Below are 27,520 nucleotides of genomic sequence, written 5' to 3'. Positions count from 1 at the left end.
GTTTTGTCTCTTGGATTTAGCAGAAAACAGCATCTGTGTTAGGTGTGAATTGCTGATTTGTTCAGAGTAGGGGAAGGGTGAGGTAGCAAGTTCAGTTCAGTTATTAATTTCCATTTTCTTCTACCCAAGACTGCTGGGAGTAAGGACTTCACTCATATCAGGGGAAAGGGGAAAGAAACAATAAGTGATGAAGCTGATGTACCTATGGGATGCTGGGGAGAAAATCTTTCTTCCTGCCCCTCTCTTTAAGAAGAAAGTACTGAGTTGTGGAGGGACAGGCTTTCTTCGGAGGCTTTTTTCTCTTTTTAATCTTTCTGGAAAGTGATGCTGTACCACTGGCAAGAATAGCCCTGAAAGACTTGAAACTCCAATTTTTCCTTTCATGCCTTTTGTCACTGCTCTGGTGACTGTGTCATTGTGCTTTAACAGGCAGCCACCCAGAAACTGCTCATCTTAAGAAACTCACCCTTTTCAAGGAAGCCAGTAGCAGTCTGTGTATGTGAATGCGTGACTCAGCCCAGCTTCATCCAAACCTGTTGACCATAGAGGCACGAAGAGGTTGTCTTCATAGGAATACAGTGATCATTCTCCATGGGTGTGTGTTTTGTGTAGGGCAGAGATGCACAAAATACAGTTAAATGACAGTTTGAGTTTTGCAAGCAGGACAGTCAGCTCAGTGTGGCTTCATATAACCTCAAACCAACTTGAATTGCCTGATTCAAATATGGTTCTATATATTCATATATTGCATAAACACACAGCTCTAATTGTAAAGTAACCATGGTCATTTTCTTTGGGATTTATCTAATCTATACACGACAAAGTCTCTACATGCCTGTGAATATTGTCTAAAAGTCATAGTAGGGATGAAGCTTCCTCTATTGATTTTACTAGAAAATCCTGTAAGTGTTTTAATAACACTGGACTGCTACCTTAAATAAACAAAGTCTGATTGGAAGAGACTCTTACATAAAACTTTGGAGGGAGATGTGTTGCCTATTAAAATATAAAAAAAAATAAAAAATAAAAAAAGGTCAGAAGACTTGAACATGCTCTTTTAAGTGGCAATTTTTGCTGCTCTCAGTTTGCAAGGTGTGCTGCACCAGAATATGATTTTAACTGATTAATTTCTTTGGCCATTAAAAATGACCTTTCTCTGGTAGGAATGAAGAAATGTACCTCTAAGCTATTTGTCTCTGGTGGATTGATCTCAGTGAGCAGCTAGGCACCTTGGAGCTGCTTGCTCACTACTTTGTTTCCAGCTGGACTGGGGAGAGAATAGGAAGACCAAAAGCCTCGTGGGATGGAGATAATTGAATGTGGAGGAAGAAAGGGGGCGGAACAAGACGACAAAAACAAAACAAAACAAAAAAACAACAAACAACCCTAAAACCAAAATAAGTGATGCACAGGTAGTCACTCACAACGTCTCACAGGTAGACCAATGCCCAGCCGATCTCCAAGGCGTGGCTACCTTTCCTGAAAAACATCCCCTTGGTTGTTATTGCTGAGCATGATGTTCCTTTGGTCAGCTGCAGTGACAGCTGACCTGTCTTGGCTGTGTCCAAACTCTTGCCCACCCCCAGCCTACTTGCTGGGGGCACAGTGGGTAAAAAGAGAAAGCCTTGATGCTGGGCAAGTGGTGCTCAGCAGCAGCCAAAACATAGGGGTGTTACCTACACTGTTTTTGTCACAAATTCAAAACACAGCACCATACTGGTTGTCAGCTGGGAAGAAAGTTAACTCCGTCCCTGCCAGATCCAATAATAGTCTCTTATGCTAGTACTGTCATCATGATTTAAGATTATAGAGCTGTTACTGCAGGGTCTGTGAAATATACACCAAGCTTTTCAAAACTGCATCTATCTTCTAAAACAGTTAAACAGTAAATGGGTAGATATAATAAATATATGCATAAAGAGGGTATAATGTACCAGTTACTTGACCGCCTTAGCAGTTTTTAAGCTTCTTGCAGTTGGAGGCTATCAGTTATTACATCTACACATGTTCTGATTGTTTATGGTCCAGCAATGTGGGTGGTTTTTGTTCGTTTGTTTTTTTGAAACTAATATACTGTCATGTAAAGCCACTTTACACAAAAAAGAATAATTCTTACATAATACTTTTAGTTCTAGTGAGTTAGATTTCTTGTTTCCATATAAATCTGCAAGGTTCAAAGGATTTTCTTAAATTTCTGAAAGAGACCACGGTGATTTATTTGAGTTCCTTTATCTAACTGAGGAGATGAACCTCACATGGAGTAGTGGTGCAAACCTCCATTTGCTACCTTTCTTATATCTTCACCCTGAATGATATCAACATTATTCTTGTGGCTGAGAACAGGTTACATTTTATAGCAGTATTATTTTTGTCAATAGTGAGAGTATTTTGAGTAAATCTTGATGGTTTCTCCTGGGTATGGATACCTGGGGTGGACCTGATATCTGTTGTTACGCTTACCAGAATGGTGTTTCCTGTATAAACGTATAAATTCCTTATATTTATGTGTGGATGAAAAATAAAATAAAATAAGAATGTAAGGAATAAAGCAAGACCAAGTATCTGATTCTTTTCTTTTTGTAGTTGGACATCCACTGCGCTGTGCACCTGACTGGGTCTAGGTGGAAGGGATAATAGGTTATAAGTATGGATTTAAACAACTTGTGCTTCTTTCACCCTGATATCTCTCCCTTTTTCATGCAACTGCTAAAGTAATTCTTGTCTGTAAGAAGGCTAAAATGGGTAGTAGGGTGGAAAACCCATCCATTCTTCTAAAGAATCACTGGAATCCACTTCAGTGATATTCTTATACTATATGAAAATAGTAGATATAAAAGAAGCTGTAACCTAAAGCATGTCCCAGTAGTGGAAAAATTTGTGTAATTTCCTTTGGTCACTATGCCAGCCCAAATCCAGATATGGGACCATGTTGGTCATTGGGGGACAGAGAGGCGCAGGCAAACATGAAAATGCTTATCTGCTAACTGTACCAGGAATTTTCTCAATTTCACATTTGCTATGAGAGTGTCAACTACTTAAAACTTCTGCTGTTGCACATCTGGCTTGTGCTAAGCCAGATAAGAATGTGAATGTTGCCACTTTTTATGGTTATATCTATTATCTTGACTGCAAGAAACCCTCAATCAGATAATTCACAGTTTGCAAGGGCAAGTAAAATGCACTTTATTTCACAGCTGAGATGAATTTCAGTAAGTAGTAATCTGTGTCTGTTTTTCCATTTCAAATAAGAAGTAACAATAAACAAACTGACCCAGTAAATTTTAATCCAACATTTCTTATCAGGGGAACAATTGACAGAGTTGACAGATTAATATTACTCGTTCTTCTGAATCTTAGCTTTTACCAAGTAAACAAGACTGCTGTAATAATCAAAAAATGAAAAATAATCCAATAAAGGGCTGTTCCCAGAATTTTAGAAGGTTCAAAACAGTGCTGCAGATTTGTTAACTGCCTATTTCCGACACTGAGGGATTTTAACACCCATTTAAACAAGAGGGGGGAAGATCTGTGTTACAGACATCACACTTCTGTACTTGAAGCATTTTGATAGTTTTGATTTTGTTGGTTTTCCAAGGCTGGGGGAAAGCTATTATAACCAGCACTAATGAAGTCCTGATAAACCTGATTTTGATGATTTTTTTTTTTTTTTAATTTTTGCCTGACTCTTAATGGGCTACCCAAATCCAATGTTTGAAGGAAATGCTGTCTGTTATATTTGCCTAGCTAAGCAACAATAGTTTTTGATATCTGGGAGTCTGCTTTTGTTTATTATGGTCACGTGAACAGGTATGTTATATACTTTGAGCCTTACACTAAAGAAAGCATTGCAATGAATACTGTAATTTTTTTAAATTTTGAATTTTAAAATTCAAAACAACTTTAGTCAAAAGAGACTCTTCTTTTGGTCACTATTGTCCTACCTAGGAAGTTGTATAAATTAATATTTCCAAAATAGAGAGATCCTGATGGTTGGAGGACATGTGCACAGCAAATTTCAAGTAGACATTGATTCACTTTTCTATTGAATCATTATGCTATACTTGTCTTGACACAGAAGAGGCTATTTTGAGAGCATATGGCCTGGAAAAATATCGCTAAGCAGGTGTAACGGGAATTCTTCTCATAATAACTCCAAATAATTCAGACAAATATGTCCTGGATAGTTATTCTTGATATGAGCGACTATGTAATGTATAGAAATGATGACTTGTGGAAGACTGACTTTGAAGAGCCTCATTCTTTTTAACAACTGAGTTCTAAATGTAGAAAATCCTGCTACAACTGCATGATGAAAATGATTCGCTTATGTTTCAAGGTTTTATCATACTAGGACTTGCTTCAGCTGAAGTAGTTTTACTTATTTTTTACTTGTTATCATATCAGTCTGCACTTGTTCAGCTGAAGGAAGATTTAAGTATTCTTTTTTTCTCTATTACCAAGACTTCTAAAAATAGCTTATTAGAAAAAGAAAATAACCTTCCTAATATAAGACTAAATTAGCTTCTATCTAAAAATGTTCATCCTGGTTTTGGTGGTGATGAGGTGGAAGGAAATGGACTATTGAGTTTTTAAAACTAAAATTATGAACGTGAAGAACTCAAGTAATTTTGTTTCATGCATTTGAATAGAATGATGATTTTTTAATTTTAGGTGCTGTTTGCTGCTGTTTTACTGAGAAATATTAATAAAACTTGCTTGGATTTATTGCAAGAAGGTGTAATGATTGAGGCTCCTGGCTTTCTATGTAATTAAACATTCTATTGCAGTGGAATTGTGGTGCAGATCCTAGAATTTTATGCATGAGGGAGGAAAAAAATAGATTTTGAGTGTTTATAGTTTAACATAGAACTCCAGCTGTGATCAATCCATATGGTAAACTGATGCATATGAATTGTTTGTTTTGTACAAACTGATCCAGTCTGAAGATTATTTTGAAAAGCAAAAGCGACAATATGCAGCTCAGAATTAAAAATCTCAAGTATTCGGGTTGTTTTGCCATCTGTTCTTTAAATATGCACATTCAAATTGGCATCAGGTTTTAGTATTTGTTGACAGACTAATAGACATAAATAAAACAAAATTAGAACTTAGATCCAACCTTCCTTAGTCCAGCCAGACCTTATACAGTTATTGAGTCCTCCACTTCAGAATCACTAAAGGGATCTGAGAGAAATTGTAAACTCAAAATGTGGTGCAGCATAAATTGAACTCATCCATATGGTTTGGATTGTGGCAACATAGGGGATGCAAGAAAAGGTAGTATGTAGAATAGAGTAGACTAGTTCAGTTGGAAGAGACCTACAAAGCTCATCAAGTCCAACTGAGCACTGGAGGACTCCCCAAAAGTTAAAGCATATAATTAATGGCATTATCCAAATGCCTCTTGAACACGGACAAGTATGGGCATCAATCACCTCTCTAGGATGCTTGTTCCATGTTTGACCACTCTTACAGTAAAGAAATTTTTCTTAATATCTGGTTTAAACCTTTCCTGGTGCAACTCTGTGCCATTCCTGTGCATCATGTCATTGGACGTGACAGACTGAGACAGTTGTTTGGAGGTTTGCCATAGAGGATACATCTTATATCCTAGGGGATATAAGATTACATATATTTATATATGTATATATATATATACATACACATACACATATATATACATATATATACATATATATGTATACATATACATATATAAACATATATAAAGTGTTTGTATTGGGACAGATTACAAACTATGTTTACTCATGCATCTGAAAAAAAGGGCTATGAAATCTAAGATGGTGTGGAAAGGTGCTGCACATGAAAAGCAAAACAAAACAAAAAAGCTTTGAGGAAAGAGAAGAAAATGAAAACCAGTGTAAATCTTGGCTTGTATTTTTGACTTCAGTATCCTCTAAAAAAGGTGTAATCTCAGGATTATCTGAGATTATCTGAATTATCTGTTGCCATAGAATTAAGGTCCAGGATGCTGCAGAAATAATAGTTGCTACATGTTACAGGCCCATATTAATTGGAGTAGGTCCTTTTTTTTGGTCTCTTGAACTGAAGATTAGGTCCTCAGAATTCCACAGTGAGTAACATCAAAGTGTAAGAACTTCTGTGGATTTGTTATTGAGATTTTGAATCTGTTTTAGTATCTTAATTCCCTTCACCTTCATAGTGAGTCACTTTGATGTATGCTTCATTCCTAAGCCTGTAGATACTTCCCTCCACACATCCATTACTAGCTGGATATGCTCCACCAGACAGAGAAGAGAGGTGACGAGATCCAATAGCTTTATAGAGATGCACAAAATCTTGTTCTGTAACTACAATATAGTGTGTTTTCAGCATTGGAAGATGAGTAAGACATAGTAAAGCTGTGGGGAAAATTATGCTGAAACTTTCTTTTCCAGCCTTTGTAGAAATTTTTGAGCCAGTGTGCTAATTTAAAAAGGCTGAATATAAACTGCTTTTAGAAAATACAATGAAGTTTTCTTTTTAATGCATTTGAAATCAGTCTTACAAGGAGCAGCTGAGGGAGCTGGGCTTGTTCAGCCTGGAGAAGAGGAGGCTCAGGGGCGACCTTATCGCTCTCTACAGGTACCTTAAAGGAGGCTGTAGCGAGGTGGGGGTTGGCCTGTTCTCCCACGTGCCTGGTGACAGGACGAGGGGGAATGGGCTTAAGTTGAGCCAGGGGAAGTTTAGGTTAGATGTTAGGAAGAACTTCTTTACTGAAAGGGTTGTGAGGCATTGGGATGGGCTGCCCAGGGAAGTGGTGGAGTCACCATCCCTGGAGGTCTTTAAAAGACGTTTAGATGTAGAGCTCAGTGATATGGGTTAGTGGAGGGCCTGGTAATGTTAGGTCAGAGGCTGAACTAGATGATCTTGGAGGTCTCTTCCAACCTAGATGATTCTGTGATTGTCAACTGTACTACTATTGTTTATGTCTTCCTTATTACTGCACAGGTATCTATTTTCTGCTCTATTTACCGTAAGCATTTTCCTTGGTTTGGGGATTTAAGGTTGCAATCAAACTTTAAAGCAACTTTTAAGCAGTGGTCTGTTGAAACAGAATCAAAGCAGTGGCAGTCTGTAGTGGTAAGCAGTTTCAAGCATTTCATGGGCCTCTAACATACAGTCCTAGGCCAAATGAGTGTGTAAGTATTTAATAGGAAAGTAAAGCCAAAGGGGGGGGCATGACATAGTCTGCAATAGAGATGGAAGAAGTAGGCTGTGGAGTCCCCATCCTTTGAGATCTTTAAAACTAGGTTGTGTGAGGCCCTGAGCAAGCAGACTTAACACAGATTTGGTCCTAACTTGAAGAGGTGGTTGCACCAGATGGCCTCCAAAGGCTCTTTGCAACCTAAATTATTCTATAACTCTGTGATCCTGTGAGTAAAATACTACCAGCTGAAATTGTATTCCTTTACAAACTTGCCTTAGCTATATCCCATACCTTTGGATATATCCTATATATCACAGCATGATTTGGGTTGGAAGGGACCTCAGGAACCATCTGGTTCCACCCCCCTGCCATGGGAAAGGACCCCTGCCCCCAGCCCAGGCTGCCCCCAGCCCCATCCAGCCTGGCCTTGGGCACTGCCAGGGATGGGGCAGCCACAGCTCCCCTGGGCAGCCTGGGCCAGGGCCTCACTGCCTCTGAGTGAAGAATTTCCTTCCAATAGCTAACCTAAACCTAGCCTATTTTAGTTTAAAGCTCTTACCACTGTTCTCCCTGACAAAGAGTCCCTCCCCAGCTTTCCTGTAGGCCCCCTTTAGAAACTGGAACGCTGCTGTAAGGTCTCCTCAGAGCCCTCTCTTCTCCAGGCTGAACAACCCCAACTCCCACAGCATGTCTTCATGTCGAATTGATGTAGCCTCTTGCCATTTACACTTAAAGCTGGCAAGATCAAATCTATAACACTAATATCTAGTGGAAGCCGATATGAAAGTGTATTCTGTGGAGTTAGTTTGATTGTCTTACTGTTCTCTTGAAATGAAGATGATTCTTTGTGGGATCTCTCATCAGTTAGAGCTGAAGAGTGGGGAAACAAGAAAGCACGATGCATAGACCTTCTCTTTGTTGAAGTGTGTCTTTGGGACTCTTTAAGGGGTGAAAGGTTGATTTGATATTGAAGTGACAAAAGGAAGGAAAATAATCACGTTATTCAAATTTTTCCTTACAGAATAAATAAGAACGGGTGAGTCTTCCTAAAAGGTAGGGTTGCAGCTGTAGACTTGATCATCAACATACTGTAATTGCACGACTGCGGTTTGCTGAAGCATTTGCTAGAAAGAGCAATTACAGTAAAACATAATCAGCACTTCATCTCATAATTGTGCAGACTGCTCAAAGCTGTTGTAAGTTTTGCATTGCCATGTGTGCACATTGGCACGCTGCACAGAGTGTTAATTTAACAATAAGAAAATGCTTGCAAATCATGATTGAAAGTAGCAGCGACTATGGCATTGTGTACTAAGGACTAATGATTTTCTCATGGTTAAAACTTACGGTTGGAATTTGGGCTTTGTTACTTCCTGCACAAGTTCATGTCCTTCTTTAAACCAGCCGATGAACTTTTTTTTTATTTTTTGATTTTTTTTCTCCTAGGCTTGCTGAGCATTCAAAACACCTTTTGAGGACTTGTGATAGAAGTGTTGAGCACTTTAGAATTCTGCTTTTGTTGCATTGATTCCCTTTTTGTAAATCGCAGTAGTTTTTCCTGAGTTTATCTGATGATTGGCTAATTCAAATTACAGGATTTGGGATCCAGCTTCCCAGCCCAAGACATACGCCCTTATTGGAAGAACAGCTGTGATCCTTCTATTTTTTCACCGTATGCCTTTGCACCTCAATGTACAATCTCTAGTGTAGAAGTGTGAAATCTCAACAAGTAGTGGAATGTGTCCCAACCCCAAAATGCTGAAGGAAAGGTGTCAGTGAGGACATGAATCTCCCAGGGGCAGAGGAATTTTGTTGTCATATTTTTTTTCTTTTTCTTATGAATTTAGTTGTTTCTCTTCTTCCTTGCTTTGTTTTTGGTAGTGCCCTTTACAAAGAGTAGTCTGGTGGATTTTAGACAGTGCTGTGATCCTTCTTCCAGGGGAAGTAACTGGCTTCAGGAACTGCTGTCAAAAAGTTCACTTACAGCTGAAATGTGGTACTCAGCACAAACTTCAGCTTCATGAGCCTTACATCCTTTTCCATAACAGCTACATTTTTCTTCAGCACCAGCAGCAGCAACAAATCATACCACAGTCCACAAAACTTAAGTTTATTGCTGTGAATGGTTTGAGAGGATCCATAACTGTTTGTGTGGCAGGAAAAGGTTTGTGAAGCACTGAAGATCCTCTGTAGGCTTTTGAACTGCAGGGAAATTTGATGCCTCTTTTTCCATCCCATGTATTTTATATAGCTGTAGTCAGTGGCAAGCTCTGTGTATGGAATATGTCAAAATGCAGCAGTAGTGCTTAGTAGTACCTAGCCAGACATCTAGGTCCTTGTGTTTAGTTTATTTGTTGTTGTTGTTGTGTTATTTAGCTTTATTTTTAAAGTGCAGGCTCAAAGGAAGATATTAGACTACGGCTCTGCAGTATGTCGTGGTGCATAAAATTAAATATTCCTCAAAGGGCCTCATCTTGGTGAAATATCCATTTCTGGTGATCTTGGACTTATGGGGCTCTACACTTACCCATCAATATGGGGTAGGAGTTCCTATGTAGCATTATACAGAATTTGTTAGTCTAAAAATAGCTTAAAGTAATGCTGTTGAGTAATAAAGTGTATAAAATCCAAACTATATTGTGTTTTCCTGTAGGAGTAATGGTTTGTGAGCACAGTTAATTAAGAAGCTAAGGAAATATATGCATCTTGATACCACCAAGGAGGATTCTAATCAGGATAATACTTGGAAAATTCTATAGTTTAATTATTGTTATATAATTAATTTGTGATATGATGTAGATGGAAATCTTAAAACAATAAAACAACAAAAAACACCTTGGAGTAAAAATTAAGACAGATAGGCATGTGTGTTTTTATGAACTCTGACTCAGTAATGGAGAGAATTGTAGGGAGGACATAATCACCTGAAAGTGCTTTGAAGAAGGATGTGCCATAAGGGAGAGAGTGGCAAAGAATGGGATGAAGTATTCAAAATGAATATTTCCTTTTTCAAGACCTGGGAACTTCTTCACAGCAAGAACAATGTAGTTTCTTGGTGCGAGTGATCTGAGTCCATTTACCTTATGCTTGTTGCAAGTTTTATTTCCTGTAATCCAATACAGGTAAATGAATTCCAGGAAACAAAACTTGCAACAAGAGTAACATAATCAAGCTTCTGTTGAGATGCATAACTGTTGTGCCTGCATCTGAACATAGAACCTTCTGAATGAATGCTCTGTTATCCAGAGTACATGAAAGTAATGCCATTTTTGTAATAGGAGGCATATGGGAGTGGGTATGTACTAAGCAAAAGAGGAAGGAGAAAAAAAAAAAGCAGAAGCAGTTTCAGTCATGTAGGTGCAATAGTAGATAAACTGAGAGACATTGGAAAATTAAAGGCAACCTTTCTGCATCAGTGATGGATTTGCTGAAATCATGTGCATCAGTAACTCAATGCAAGCGTGATGTCTGATAGCATTCTCTGAAGGCTTATTGATGGTAAAACCACACTAGGACTGGCGTTAAATCAGAAACGGAGAAAAAATGTAGATGGGGCACTGAGAATCTCCTAACAAATGTCTTTCACTTAAACTCAATTTAAAATCCTGATGTCTATGTAATGAAGATCATCTTATCATCATTTGAGATTACTGTACTAAGGCAATTATGCAGGCACCTTCGGCTTTTAAAAGCAGAGTAAGAATATATTTGTGCAAAGCTCATCCCTATAAACACTTGCTGGAAAGTATTCTTGTTACTCTGGGTAGGTTCAGTGAACTGGGAAAAACATGAATAAATCTATCTCAAAACTTGCATCACAGCAAGTTCAGGTGCATAAAATTAAACACCTAAGTTAGCCATCTGGATTTGAGAGCTCCCAAAGCTCCCGTTAAAGAAATTGATGCAAATGTAGAGAAAGTTCTGGTAATGCTTGGGAGGTGTGAAATAATTGGAATTGCTCCTGTCAATAATTTTGATTTTGGTCCTAAAGTGAAGGCTGATACTGTGCTGACCGGTAAATATTACCTATTGACTCTGCCACCTGAATTCAGGTCACCTGAGTTGTGTCCTGCTTTCCCCTGATTCTTGCTTCTTAATATTGGATGCAAGAGGCATAGTTAATACAGGATGATCTTACTTATGGTGGGTAGATAAGGAACATTTCATGGGTTGGTGTATGTCTCATTAGCACTAATTGCACCAAGTTGTTCCTGCTGATTTGGATATTTTAGTAGCCTATTCACAGCCTTTTATTTCTTTTCCCAGAAGAAAATCAGACAAGTGAAATTGCTTTGTTAAAGTAAGAATGAGATGTCTTTTATCTCTGAAGAGATACTGTTGTCATAAAAGTGTCCTCCCCATAGGCAGTGTTTTCCATTAAGAGTGAAAGATGTAGTGAATGCATGTTAGGAAGGGATACCTTCCGGTAATAGATAGGCAGTGAGTTCCAGGCATGTTTATACTCACAAGTCTTTTACAAAGCAAATACTTGAAGCAAATACTTTTCTTATATGTGTACAAACTTCAGTATGTCTTTCATGACTTTTTTTTCTCAGAAACTTGCTTTTCTAATCTTGAATCTAGTTGAATTTACACCTCTGTCTACTTGTAGTATAAGATTGTTTGGAAGGTTTTTGATCAACTTACAAATGGCAGCTTGTTTTCAGAAATAGTGGAATTCAAAATACTGCTACTTCCTTGTTCATATTGTTTTATTGAAGATTCTTAGAAATGGAAAGGGAGATGTTGGCTAACAAGGGTGTTGTTTTTATGAAAATATCAGGCTCATTTCTTTGTTTTTCTTTACCTGCCTGTTGTAAAGTGTTCAAGATGCCTGCTTCACTTGTTCCAATTTTGATTTGATGTAAAATTGACATCTAGATTACTTTTTTTCCTTTTTCCGAATTAAGTGGCTAGATTGTGTCAGAGAGTGTCTATTGCAGCCCCTTCTTTATCCTCAGATTACCTTGCATACCTGAGTTATGGCCTCATCTAATGACCTGGGCAGAGAGAGATTTATTTCATTCATAAAATAACTTCCATTATTGAAAGGTATAGAGCATGATTGCTAACTGTTATGGTAGATGCGCTAGGAGATTGAACTGGCTGGTAGGTTTAAGCTTCCACATATTTTAGATAATACCACACAGCAGTGGCTTTAATGATGATCTCAGCTGTTCCTTGCACAGGCATGGTAGGCTTGTGGTATTGCCTGCAATGAAGGCTTCTTGCATTTTTCTTTTTTAAAGGAACCAATATTCAGTCACTTTTTTTTTTTTTTTTTTGTCATAAACTTTGTAATAATATTTTCACATGGTATGGTATGAGTGTGTTTTTATTTGTCTAACATCCTTCTGCACCCATTGCCCCCACATTAAGTCTGTCCTGAGTGTTGAAGAGTAAATGAGTGCAAATCAATGTCAATTTTAAATCCTTCAGCTTCTTGGTAATTAATTAAACCTCCAATAAATGTGTTAACACCTACAACTTTTTGTTTTCTAAATAGTAACAAACTGCAATTTCTAGCAACTTCAGAAAATTTTGACTTTTTTTTTTTTTTTTAAAGTTAAACCAAGTCTTTTCCCCATCATTAAATTTTAACATTTCACATTTTCACGTATTTGGCTACTAATGCAGCATTACTTTTAATGAGAAAACTAAAAGCTGATTTCTCGACAGCTGTCACAGTTAAATAGCTTGGCATTGAAAGCTATCAAAGAGAGCAAAGCCGTAAAATGACATTAGTGGCTAAATAAAATTTTTGTTGGGAAATACAAAGGTATTATGTGTATGCAGTTTCGAAGATAACTTAAAACTGGACTATATATATTCTTTACCCTTTTATTGATAAATATTTAAAAATGAATCTTCATAGTTGCATTAAAAAGGTGGTATTTCTTTTGACTTTTTTGGTACCTGTTCCAATTCTCTTTTCCTTCTTATTGCAAGACTCACTGACTTGGCATTATTGACTGCTTCATACTTTAGGATGGTTAAACATTCAGGAGTACTGGTTGTCAGTATTTGTGTTTTAAGCTGTTCGTTTCAGCTCATAGAAATGCCATTTCCAGAGGGTTAGTTCTAAAAATAAATAAATAATAATGCAATTAGGTCTAACATTTAACAACTTTGAAGATGATGGATTGTTTTTCCTCTTTCTGGGTATTTTGGAAATGCTTGTCTGTTTTGGGGCCCCTTTTAAAAATACTCTGGAGTCCTACTGCTAGAATGGGGTAGAATATGTTGCAAGTTTGACGCAACCTTTTTTAGAAAGGGTGGCTTATCAGCAGCTCAAATGGTAGAAGAGTGATGTGAATGAAGATAACCAGAAATATGGATTTGTTTATTTTTAAGTAACACTTAAATTTCTGAATGGGTTGTGAAAGAAGTTACATTTCTGAAAAGCTATTTCTTTCTCCCTCATACACTTCTCTGTCAAAGGTAATTTCTGCTAATGGGAAAAATTTTCAGGCTCTTGAAAATACTTTTCAAAACTCAGAAACCTTCAAAAGAAAACCGCACTTGGACCTTCTCTTTGAGGCTGGTGTTTCATGAATCCCAAGGTATACTTTTTCCATGTATAATATTAATCTAGTGTAATCTCTTATCAAAACAGAAATATGCTTACCACAAATTAGACTAATACCCTGCAGCATTACAATTGTTTTATTTTATGTGGGATTGTGGGAGCAATCCATTTTTCAGTATGAGTGACAGAATAAAGTCCCAAATTTGTTTTGGTGGATAGAAAGTTAGCATATAGCTCTTGTATATAGTTCCTTGGAGTGCAGTTTGCCCACTCCATGGACTCTTGTAGAAAGCTTTATTTATCAAGGGCTTAAAGCCACTGTGCTGTGGTACCCAGTGTTTCAATCCTGTGTTCCTATTTGTATGGAGGGATGAATGTTCTTTTCTTCTTTTTTTTTTTTTTTTTTTTTTTTGTATTTTTTTTTATTCTTATGTAAAAACCTTATTCCTAAATACAAATCAGAGCTTTATGACCTTCTGTGATGGGAGCTTAGAAAAGGCTTTCAGACTAGACCACTTTTCTCACAGGGCAGGGTGCTGCACCATGCTGCAGCTGAGCTTTCCCCTTGCTCATTAAGGTATAAATTAACCGTGAAGAAACATACCCCCCTGCAGATGATGCCCCTCCCACACAGATTCTGCTCCTCCCAGTGCAGGGTGCGAAGCATTTTCCTCCCCCAGCTGCCCTCCAGGCCCTTGACTACAAGTGCAGCCCTGGCAGAGGGGTCAGCGTGGTGGCTGCTCATGGTAGCAGCTGTAACCTCCTTCATTTTCTTACCAGCATGGATTTGCCATTGAAGAAGAGCATCATTTTGTACAGGAAGTATTTTGGGAAAGCAAGTATATTGTGTAATTTTTAGTACTCTAACTTCTGATGACACATCTTGGACAGAAAAAAATATTAATTCATCACCGTGACAGATCATAAAACCTGATCCATCCTCTGCTTAGCACTCTGATGGAAGATTTTTCTTTCTCCTGTCAGACTGCTTCAACATGTAATGAGACATCTTAGTGTGCAGTCTTTTCGTTGGCAATTAATCCCCACTTCAAATCAAGGTCTGTATTCAAGCAAATGACAGTAGCCTGATCTGCTTGAGAAAGAATTGAGGCTCTAACAACAGCAGCAAAAAGATGCTGAATAGCAGTATTTTAAGTGAGGCTGACAGGAGATATTCTTGTCAAAACTACAGCCAGTAGTAAATCCAGAAAACAAAATGTCAATCTCCTCCCCATACCTTTTTTTCTTCCTTGTGTAGAAACAGCACGGAGATGTAATGAGACTGAATGGCATGTTATCCCAGCATTGGTGGGACCTGTACAGTTTGTTCTGAAAACTGGCTATCAACTCAGAAGCAGCTCATCATTCCACCAAAACACTCGTTTTAGCATCCTAGCAGTTTTGGTAGTGGCACAGGCTGGTGTGGAAGTAGGGGTTCAGCTCCCTTCCACCCTTTGACATTAGCGGCATATCCTGTATGCCATCTGAATGAAGCTCACGTTTTTGATAAACTCCTAATGTTGAGAAAGCAGTGGCAGGAAAATTTATTCCTCTAAAAACTCTTATTCCTCAGTAAGATCAGGATGTGTTGTATGAAATATGTAATCTCATTTGTACAGACCTGTTCTTACTTTGAAATTTGCCAGTTCTGAAAAAAAAATATCTTTAAAGCATATTCTTTATTTCAGTTTTCTATCCCTGAAATAGATATATTCACAAACGTATTTTCAAGTCTTGAATATCCATATCCTCAAGTAATTTTATTTGGAAAATTCTGGATGGAATTGCCAGCTACCAATGATGAAGGAAGATGTTTCTGAACAGAAGTCTTGAGAAGCTGAAGCTAGAGTGCTGTTTTAAAATCCCTCCTGACTCTTATATTTTTATATGCTGCTATAGAGATTACACATTTACAATACTTTGAGACCTTCTGAACATGTCTCTTATTGATCAACACACTGAAGAATAGTCTGGGCACAATCGATGCTCTGGAGCCCTCTGGGAGGTCCCCTGTGTGCTAATTCAAAGCTTGAGGATAATTCAGGAACAATAGCATAAGCCTTTGTAGTCTCAGGATGTTTGCAGTGGAATTAATGTACTCCCTAGTTCAAACCAAAGCCAAATGCCAGCTCACTTCTCTGTTAAATAATTTTCTTTAACATGTCACTAGAAACCTGTAAAAATTACTGTGGTACTTGTTATCTAATTTCAAATTCAAAACAAACATTTATTTGTTAATAATATAGAAAAAGCCTGAACAGGGGACCCCTTCAGTGTTTCAGCATTTCCTAAGTTTCATAAATGGATAGAATACATATAGTCTAGTAATTTAATGACTACTTTACTGGTCTCAAGGCCATAATTTACTGAAATGCAATGAGTTATATTTGAGTTATTTTTTGTGAGGTAGCATAGCATGGCAGATTTTTTTTATTTTTTGAGAGTAGATTCCTGACGGGTGGAATCTAATTTCTTGTATCATCAGCCAGTTAGTTCAACAGAGATGGGTATTTAGCGTATGGAAAAATCTATCACTCCCCCCCACCCCCCAAAAAAAAAAAAAAAAAAAGTACAGCACTTATTGGAGATTATATGATTTCTGAAGTTAGAAGCACTTTATCAGAGCTTTCATGAAATATGTATTACGTTTTGCAAATTAAGCTTTCCTCACAATCAAGCATTTCCTTAATTGCTCTACAGAAAAAAAAAAAAAAAAAGCCAGTGAACAAAAAAAAAAAAAAAATAAAAAATTAAGACTTCTTGATAACACTTGGTGATCTTTGGAGAAGTATAAAACAGTTCCCTGCCAGTAGCCTGTTTTTACCAGCAACTGCTCTGTGAAAAGACTAATATTATTTTTTCATTTTCAAGATACATGATAAAAGTTGCAGGAATAACTGGAAGTACATGTGCTTTCAGTTGCTCATTTAATCTATAATAAATCAGCATTTGGAAGCATGCAAACTTAAACCTATGTAGAATATGGCCCACAACATCCACACCTGACACAGTGCACTGAGCTGCCTGCAGGCATTCAATGAATTTAAAAAGGATTGTTCCAAAAAGTGCTTTTTGATGGTATGCATTTTTATTTATTTATTTTTTTTTTTGGTGAGGGAAGGAAAAAAGAGGGATTGAATTAAACTTGATGTGATGCAACAAGAAAGTAATAAATGTTCCTGATTCTGCATCTGTGTCATGTTCTGCTGGATGGCAGTAAGGGATCACAGAACCAAGCAACAAAAATGTTCAGAGATTGTAAGAGCTGTTGGGGTACTTTATATACATGTGAACTGCATTCCAAAATACCCTATTTCAGGCACCTCTGGGGCGAGCTAAGGTATACTTGGTGCATGAACAGTATTTCAAGTCACTTCATAGGAAAAGTGTCATTCAAGCCAAGTTGGTTGTTTTTGATTTTTTTTTGTTCGTTGTTTTTTTTTGTTTGCTTGTTTGTTTTTAACTGTAGTACATATTAACTGAAGGTAGAAAAATATATCAGTATCAGTTTCCTGAGGGTTAATAGCTGATTCAGTTATCAGCATAAAGATTTCTTGACTTGCATGATGCATGGTTTGAACTTTATTCCATTTCACAGAAGTCACAGAAGACTTTACAAAAATATAAGCATTTTAAAGTCTTCTTATGTTGAGTCCTTAACCTTCTGTTTTTCATTTTGTGGCTAGATCCCATAAGCTATCCAGATAAACAATTCTTCTGTAAAACAGAGCACAGACCTAACGTCCTTTCAGTTATGAAGATGATGTGGGGAAAATCCTTCACACTGAAATGTATAATCATCATGGTTTGGGTGTTCTGTTCCATGGAAAGCTAAGGGTTGACTTGATTATACAAGTGCCAACGCAAGGGAGAGATGGAGAGATTCATGATAGTAGACAACTCTTCAATCTACCAAAAAAAACAACAACAAAACCAACCAAACAAACAAAAAAAGAAGTTTCAGTTATTAGAAGCTGAAGTTACAGAAATTCAAATGAGGAAGGCGTATTAGAACCAGCTAATAGAATTATGTAGAATTTTTCTATTGCCGTCTTATTCCATGAGAGATGCTGACCCAGCATTCTATCAGGGCTTATTCATAAAAGCATCCTCTGGAAACCTGAAGGGTTTCTCCCTGGTTAGCAGTGTTGTAGACCTGGGCAACCAGGGATCTTAGCTTCCTCCCTGTTTTCAGATTTGTAACTCTGAAAATGAAACGCTTAAAAATATCAACAAATTGTGCAGATTTCTGTCCAATCTGAACACTCAGAGCTAAACTTGAATTTTATAGAACCAGAGCTTTTTTTGTTCCTTATTTTATGTTGAAAAGAAATACTCAAGTGTAGCTGTGGTTGCTCCAGTATGGTAATTGTGAAAGCAGTGGTTCTTCAACATGATAAGAATAATAAGGATATTTAGAGGTGGTAGTACATTCCTTTTTTCGAACTCACTTCATTGTTTAATTTTTTCAGAAGTTATAACATAGAAGAGTACATTAGAGAAAACAGAATAGTAATTCTACAGCTGATGAAGACAATGTTGCAAAGGTCACTGAGCCAAATGCTCATGTCTTACAGAAGATTGAAGAGTCTTTAGCTTCAGAAAGTACTCTTCCTCACCGTATAGGGGATCATTTTCAAAGTGGCTGTCTTAATCATGGGATTTTAGCATAAAACTATAAATGGTAAATAATAAGATACTGCATTTGCAATCATATTTTTGCTGTTGACTAACAAACAGCAGTGCTGTTTTTTATTTGATGTGAGATTTTTCTTAATAGTGTTTCAAAGTGAGGCTTTCTGACCTATGTGGGATAGTTAGTACATGGAGAATTGCAGCATTTTGTGTGCATAAATTTGAATATGCTTTTAAACACAATTTCTCCCAAACATACTTGCCTTGTGAGACATAAATACACTTTTCATAATCATGTAAATGTGTGCGACAAACAAGTAGTTTGAATGTCAAGATTTTAAATTCATAATGCTGATTTGTAATTAGCATAGGGTATAGTTAGCATAAAGACTCTTGGTCTGTAAGATATTAAAGCAAAACATTTGTGTATTTTGTGATTAACCGTGTTGTGAATCATCTTCAGTGTTAGAAAACATTCCAATTCCCTCTGAAAGCTCTTTGCTCCTTTTGAGCATCCATTAGGTGTCTTAGCAGCAGCAGGAGAAAAAAAAAAAAAAAAAAAGGAAAAGAAAAGACAAGCAATTTACACTGCTAACATCTTATTTCTGTTTACAACCTGGGAACCTATTAATGATTGTGTAAGTAGGACTCTTCTGTTGCAGCTCCTAGGCTGAAAGGTCTGCACATCTTTTGTCATTTAAATAGCATGATTCAGAAGAAATGACTTCAGGTTCCCTTCTTACAGAGCCATTAAACTGGTTTTAATCAGCTCCTTGTTACATGTAAGATGAAAGCAGTTGAATAGGGTGCTGCCTCTTTCCTACTTGATACTGCATTTAGCAAGAAAAAAAATTGGTTTTGAATATAAGCTGGAAACACTAATTTGATTTTCCAAGTACTTGTTAAAGAATTAGTTTTATTAAAAAACTAGGAATCTTGCACTGGTTAACAATATTTTGATAAAATCAAGAGGTTAAAAGTCAAACTGAGAAATGAAGTGTTCGCACGGTAAGAACTTGCACCTTCTCTTGGGCTCCCAGGCAGACATCGACAAACCAAATTGCACCCAGCAGGCAAGTGGGAGGACATCTGGAATTGTAAAGTAGTTTCATGTGTGAATGTGAAGTTTTAGAGGGGCTGCTAAAAGACACAGACCTTGTATGAAGGGGAAGGGAGTAATCGGGGAGTCTGTGTTCCTTGCAATGTAGCCAGGAGAGGTGCTAGGTGGAGGAAGGGACACTGATGGTAACAGATGTTGGCCATCTATGGGTTGGGGTGGTATGGCTCCTCTCCAGCCCTCTTCTTTTTCTCTCCCAGTTCACATGGTTGCATGGTTGACTCAGCAGTGGGCACTTCAAACAGGAATAGACGTGCAATGCCGAATATCCAAATGGGGTGCTTCTCAAGTATTTACTTGTTGCTTATGGTTTAGTTAGCCTTAGTATCTGGCCTTCTCAGCAGTCAGCACTGAAAGATAAGAACACATCCCGATGCAAGTTTAGAACTAACCTAAATTTAACTGTAAAAAAAAAGAAAAAAAAAAAAAAAAAGAAAAAAAGAGAGAGAGGATTCCAAAAGAAGTAAAATGTTATTTCTGCATTGCTGAAATTATTAGTTTTTGGTTTAGTTATATTCTGCACAGCACTGGTTGTAGACAGTAGGTTCTGAGCTGTTTGCATGAAATTTATGAACTATTGCTCAGATATTCAAACAAGTCTCCTTCATTCAACAGATGACTCTTAAAGTCCTCTTCTTTCCACAGAAGCATATGTGGGGCCAAATTTCACCCTAGGGATTTTAAGCTGTATGGTTTAGCAGCAGGGAAGATCTTGCTATAAATGAGTTTTGAATTTGGCTGTTTTATAACTAACGTTTACTGGGAGAGGTTTGAATTAAGTCAGGTTCTTACTGATAACAGTGTGCATATAAAGAACTGAAAGTTAGAAATAGTGAATGTAGAGCATGAGTTTGAAAGAAGTGGAGCCCACCACTTTTCCCAATATTTTTATATTAGTGTTTGAGCAGTGACTATGCTTATAGTGGAGTCTCATCCACTTATGTCTGTGTTCTCAATCAGTTAAGAACACAATCCTCCTGTGCATTTGTTAGAGCTGATTTTCACTATTGTAGCTTTAGGCTTAATGTTTTTCTTTTTTCTTTTCTTGAAGTCTGCTGGCACTTCAAGCATGTACCTCAGGAGTGTGTATGAAGAACGACAGTCTGTACTTACCTGTTCATAAATACTGAACCTTCTTCTCATTCCTTTGAGGAACTTTCTTGCTTTGCTCTGACACGAAAATGTACTGGGTCATTCCAAAGACCAATCCTGTCCTACATGCTGTCAAGGTGGGGTATGCTTTGGGAAAAAAATTAAACAAACAAAAACCAACACCAAAATGTGACTGCAGATTTATCACATCCTCTGCTATATTCTCTACTACATCTTTCAAAACTTCCATTGTCATTAATTGTGTATTTCCATGAAGTTTCAGTAAGAAAAAACCCTCTAAATATTAGAAAACACATTATTAAGAGTACATAGTGATCCCTACCCGAGTTGTTATTGGGAAGATCGCTTTTGATAGAAGGTGACGTGGTAAAGGCATAGCATTCTGGTCCTAAATGCATCTACTGCACGAGCATCTGAGTTTTTAGATAGATCTAGCTTCATGGATGATTTATAAGAGCTTTTCTCTTTTCAGACAATGCATTTGTTACGCATTATCTGACTGTATACTGAAGAAGTAAAGATAAATGTTTTAAAGGTTCATAGGCATTCATCAGTTATTTGATGAAAATAACTTGCAAAGTTTTTAACCAGTTCTTGTATTATTTTTTATTTTATTTATTTATTTTTTTTTGGTTGAACTCAGCATAAATGTGCCGATCTACTTAGTATGTGAAAATAACTTACATTTTCAGGCTGTGTATCTTCATAGATTCATTTTTAATAGCTCTAAAAACTTTGTAATTAGTATACTGTCAAAGAATGTTTGCTTGGCACTTTACAAAGATGAATTAAGCTGCTTACCTTTATTTTTAGAGACTAAGCAGGCTGCTAAACAGTGTGAATTGATATTGAACAACATTGACTTCTTTTATGGTTGATATTTCTTTCAACCTAGCCAAACTGTAAAATCTTTATCAAAGAAAACAACTCCATGGTATCTTCCTGAAAACCTCTTAATCTTCCTGAGATTCTGGGAGAACTACAGTACACCAGTCTGTCAGCAACATGGCTTTCATCTTAATAACCTGCAGGTATGTTACATCTTATCCCTTAAAGGAAACAAAGCTTTCACAAGTCTATCCTTTACTTATGTAGCCTGGGCATCTGCTGCAAGCTGAATCCTTCCTGGTTCTCTGCATTTGTCACTTGTCGTTTCAAATTGCTGACAACAAGAAAAGACAGATGCATACAAAATGTGCTTTGACCTACAAACCCTAAGGACTGATCATTCCAAAAGGTGATGTTCAAAACTAGTACCAGGTTCAGTCACATACCCTGTTTCCATTAGAAAAATAGGCAGTATAAGCTGAGGTAGCTTGTGAGACACGAAGACTCTCTAGTTATTTGAGAATCCAGTCTGAAAAATGTTTCAAAAGAAACACAGGTTTGGGGATACCTCTGAATGTTAATTCTCATACAAAAGCAGACTTTCCTCTTCATAAAGTGTATCAATGGGTGGTCAAGTGGTACGTGCACATCAAATACTTCCAATTCACAAACCTTGTTTGCACATATGGGTACAAACAAGAGTAGTGCTGGACAAAGGTCTTGGCTTTAACTGATGTGCTTAGTGCTGTCAGTGCTGGAAGAAGTCTTTTTATAATACATAGTACTTGGGATTGTATGTGAATAATTAGTGAAATGTTACTTTTAGGGTTACCTGCATTAGCCAGGTAACAACTGATTTTCTCAGTATTATGGACAAGCATAGTCAGTCAGTATGAAAATGGGCAGTATATCCTTGACAGTCTTAGAAAATTCAGTGTCCACCCCATGGCTCATGTGGGTGACAAGAAACACTGTATACTTTCTTTGTTTCTTAAATCTACATTTAAGTTTTGACAAAGGAGGGCTTAGGAAGGGACAGTGCTTCTTTCCTATCAGGAAAGACGTGCATGTAGGGAAAAATATTGTTTCATTTAAGTATATAATAATGTCAGGAAGCTTTCCAGTTTAGTATTTCTTTTTTTTTCTCCAAATCTGTGTTCACTCTCTCAGTAGAAGTACCATACTACCACTATGCATACATCTTTGAGATGCTCCCTTGTCACTCTTGGTGGCTCTTACCTACTGAGGAAGAAGATTTTTGTGGTTTTGGTATAGTTTTTATTAACATTTTCAAGGTACAAACGCATTTTAAACACATTTTATTAACAATTAATTTATAACACTTGTTTTTTGAAGAATGTTACAGTTGCAGACAATTTCATATTTTACACTTCAGTAATTCAGTCCAATAAATCCAATTATATAACTACAGAAATACAAGATCATACCAGAGAAACAAAAAACAAAGATTTGAAGACACTCTACTTTGACGTTAATTTGAATGCTGTATCTGGCTATATACCTTGCATCTCTTTTGTGTAACAGAGTACTAGAGTGTTTAAATTGAAATCTAAATTTAGAATTGACTTTCTGATTCTGTAAAGGATTAATTATGTTATTAGCTTTATACATTGAAGGCAGTGAGACTATTCACTTACACTGAAAAGGTATACACTTTGACAGACTAGACTAGACACTTTTAAAAAGTAAGAATAGGTCAAATTGACAAAAAAAACTTATTTCCATTTTTGAAGATGAATTTGGTTTCTGAGTTCTTTAATTTTGAAGGTAGATTCTGATGTACTGAATAAAATGACTTTTGTAGCTGTTGCTGAACATCTATTACGCAGCGTAACAGTACTGACTTCAGTTACTCAGATGACCAAAAGCAAAATATTTGTTATGTACCTACTGTTTCTAGACATCCTTGTCCTTTTCCTTGTCCTTTCACAGAGAGTAAAAGAGAGGATTTCAAAGCCCTACTAAGCTCAGCTGTGGAAGATCCCCATCTGGAACTCCACATCATTGTATCATTGAGGGCAGTGGATGCAAGTATGCAAACAAATACCTTCCTAGTTACTGGCAGCTGTTGATGTGATGCCCTGAGCAGTAAGACACACAGAGTAATCTGAGTTTGGCCTTTTCATTCAGGTCATCTTGTGTTTGCTGTGGGCTAAGAGGATTAGTGCCAATGGCTCTGCTGGCTGCCATGGATGAGTTTATGCCCAGTAAAGTGATGCTCAACGTGTGCACGTGGCTTGGCTTAATGATCAGTTATTGTAGTACTGAGAATGCTCAGAGGTTTAATTTTGCCCAGTGACTTCAATGAATTTAATTTGCACATGTATACTTTTGCTGGTCTTCTGAGTGTTGTTTTATGATATTGTTATTAATTAATATTAAATCATATATAACTTGCATCTGTTTCCTGGCTTACCAAATATGAACATTGATGCTGAACACAGCAGCAAGTTCCAACCAAAGAATCAGGGTTAGGAAATGTAAAGCAGTCTCCTAGGTGTGACATCTGCCTTATGCAATGCTATCAGCTGCTCTTGTTTTAAGTAGGTGTCCAGGAACAGTCACACATCCATGCCTATTCTTGTTCTTCAATTTTTCTAATTAAAGCAAAGATAAATGTTATCAGAAAGCTCTACCTGTTTATCAAGGTCACATCCACAGACAGAGTGGATGTAATAGGTCACAGTATACTTCGACAGCTTTTGCTGTGTGATCACTTATTCTGAAGACTAAGTGAAAGTTGTTCATGATTATTCTAATTTCTGGAATAACTTCAGACTGAGGCTTCTCTTCTAGTTAAAGCCTCAGCTCTGAATGTGGAGCCTTATGTAGGATTATGTATTTAGAAGAGAAATCTGATGCCTACTTCGGAAAGTAACCTGATTATGGAAAAATTGTGAGAGATGAAACCAAACACTGGTGTAATCAAAGTCAGTGAAGTGCCATGAAGAACCCTCATAGAATGAGGGTTTCAATATGACTTGGGAATGATGAGTTTCAAATGGGGAACATTGACAGATTATTCATATAACAATATATTCATATTCATCTGCCTTGGACTGTGAATTTAGGGAATTGTGTTGAATGGTAACAAAGATCCATGCCTCATTTTTGAGAACAGCACCTCAAAAACAACTTGTCAGTTTTTCTGGGGGAAGAATAAATATATATAGAAGTTGAGATGTGAGGTAGAGAGCAAATTGTGTCTTTTTTGATATTTTTAGGATTGCAGGAGTTTCAAATGGGTTAAGGGAGAGACGATAAGCTATAGACAAACCTTTAAAGCAGAAAGAAAGGAAGGTGGTTAAGAAAGATTTGAGGAAGGATAGAAAACTCAGTTTTGAAACTGTTATAAGTATCCTAGACTGGAATACAGGTCAACTTTCTTGGCTTCCCTGAAATGACAAGTCCGGCAACCTCCCAAGGATAATGTAGATACAGCTGGAGGAACATTCTTTGCTGTGAGTGTTTAGCATATCATGAGCATTTGCTTAAGACAAATGTAATACATTTGCCAGGTTTGTAGTCCCCAAAGGACCATTATTTTTATAATTACAGATTTTAAGTTAAGGATATTGAAGATCTTCCCAAAATGGGTCACTAAGGGCATTCTCTTAGAAAAATATACTGTTTTTTCTTTTTGTAGATGTCTTGGTTAAATATCATTCATTAATGCTAATAAAGCAAGTCTCAGTCAGAAAAGTGGCAGAGGCCATAATTCTTTTCTTTCCCTAATTGAGTATAATATGAAAGCAAGTAATTTTTAAGTTCTTTCTTATATTTGGATGCCTCAAAGAAGCTTATTTTACTCAAATATATGGAAATTGCAGCAACTGCTGATATTCTGGCTGGAGACTATTATTGTAGGTAATGGAAGAAAAGTTTTAAATGTTCTTTGCAAATACTGCCTGGATCAAGCTCTTAAAATTGTAGGTGGGAAACACATTAATGGGGTTTGGTACAAGTCTATCAAAACTGAGGTGATTTTGGAAATATCCATAGCAAATTCAAAGAGATGTAAATTGACATATCTGTATTAAGTGAAATCTATTAAAGGAGAGATAGTTTCCCCAAATTCCGAAATTCATTAGTTTGGGGTTATTCAGTGCTATCTCAGTAAGAACATGACACGATAAAGGTGGCATGATGCCCACGGCGATCAGGCCATTTAAGAACTTCGCATACCTTCGGTTGACTTGCGGGCCCTTACTCCCAGAATAAGAAATAAAACCAGGATGTAAAGTATAAATGCTTCTTGCATGGTGAGGTAAGAAGCAGCCAGTCACCTTACGTTAGTTTTGTTGGAGCATTGCTGTATGTATGTATGTATGTATTGCTGTATGTAAGTATGTAAGTATGTTGGAGCATACTCCTGCTTAGTAATTATTTCAAGTATTTCAAGATGAGGAAAAAAATGTAAATATTTTACTTTTTGGTCTGTCTTCATGGTATGGTTTTCTATAAATATTTTTTTCCTGTTAGCGATCAGCAATTCTTGTTACAAATGGAGGGAAAAGAACAACGTGCTAAGGAAGCTGTGAAACCTCAAATATTGTGTAGGAAGTTCAGGAGGAGCAGCAGCTATTACTTTCTCATTCCTTTAAATAGATATTAACCTCTCTGTGACACTGAATAATTGTAAACTTTGGGTTAATTTAATTTTGCAGCTCAAATTTTATCAAAGTTGATATTAGGAAATTTGGTGTAATACCTACTTATAAAAAGAAACTAGGAATGCTGCTCATTTGACCTTGGTATTAATTAACCTAAATCTGTTTTTTCGCACAAATCTCTCAGGCCAACGCACGATATAAAGGACACTTCATAAGAGCCACTAGCATTGTATTGCAAGTCAATGCAGGTTTTGGAGCTGGTCAGATATTTTTACTTTAAGGCATACGGATCTGGTTCATACAAATGTCAGCTGATATAGCATGCTCCAGTCATAATATATGCATAAAAGCTAGTTCATGATGAAACTTGCAAAGGCATACATTTTCTGTTTGCTATATTTTTGTAGGCTAGCTGTACTAAAAGCATTTCAGAAGCCTATAATTAAAGATGGAAAGGGAAATGACAATTTTTCTATACAAAGAAACCTGTTATTGAGGTATCTAAACTTCTTTATTCCTAGGAATATCCATATTCCATGAATACCTTCTTTCCACTTCATTCCTTCTGTTCATGATGCTTGAGATCCCTCAAGATGCTAGAATGCATCTTCTCATGATTACTCATTAGTGGTGATTACCCTGCACTATTAACTGTTCACAGAATCCTTTCTTTCTGTTATCTTTTTAAATTGTTTGATGTGAAAGGCTTTCCCATCTCATGGCAACTTCCAATTCTGCAAAGCTCTTCTTTAAATTAAAGAAGTAATCATTGCAAATGCTGCATTTTTGTGCCTTTGAGCTAAGCATCTTTGCAAATCACAGCCTAATTTTATTATTGGCACACTCTGAATCATTTGAATTATAAATGATCAGAGGTTTGAAAGCATACATCTCATTTCTTTGGGAGTGAAGGAAAAATGCAAATTTGAAAAACTAAGGTCTGTGTAGTGTAAGTAAATACTAAATTCCAGGCATATGTTGATGACTTATAATGATCCCTAAGTTTCTTAATGGGTTTTGCAAGTTTCACAATATCTTTCAGTGATGACTCTTAGGCTTTTAAAATAGATCAGCACTTTTGGATGTTTTATGCAAATCTCCAGTCCTGCAAAAATTGTAAGAATATTCATTGTAGGATCGAGATCTGAAGGTATTGCTATAGCTTATATAAAATTCATATGTCATGTTTATATTAAAAGTATGAATGAGGACTGTGAGTGATAGCACTGAAGTGTATTTTCTGCTTTTTTCCCCCTCACCCTTCTCTTCTCAAGCCTGACCAAACCCATCTCTCTGAGCTGCTTTTTATAGGTCTGTTCATCTACCTCCTGAATTTTTTGGCAGCCCAACATGGGACTAACTCCTTTATGTCAGTGTCTGAAATAGAAAACAAGCAATTTCAGGTTACATAGGACATGACTATGACATCTTTCCCAGTTGAGCATGGGACTGAAACTCCTTGGTCTGCAATGCTATGTTCTTTGTGTGCTCAG

This window comes from Netta rufina, assembly GCF_964035555.1.
Source record: "Netta rufina genome assembly, chromosome: 9".
Classification (NCBI taxonomy): domain Eukaryota; kingdom Metazoa; phylum Chordata; class Aves; order Anseriformes; family Anatidae; genus Netta; species Netta rufina.
The sequence above is the reverse complement of the archived record's forward strand: the minus strand, read 5'-3'. Positions refer to the sequence as shown.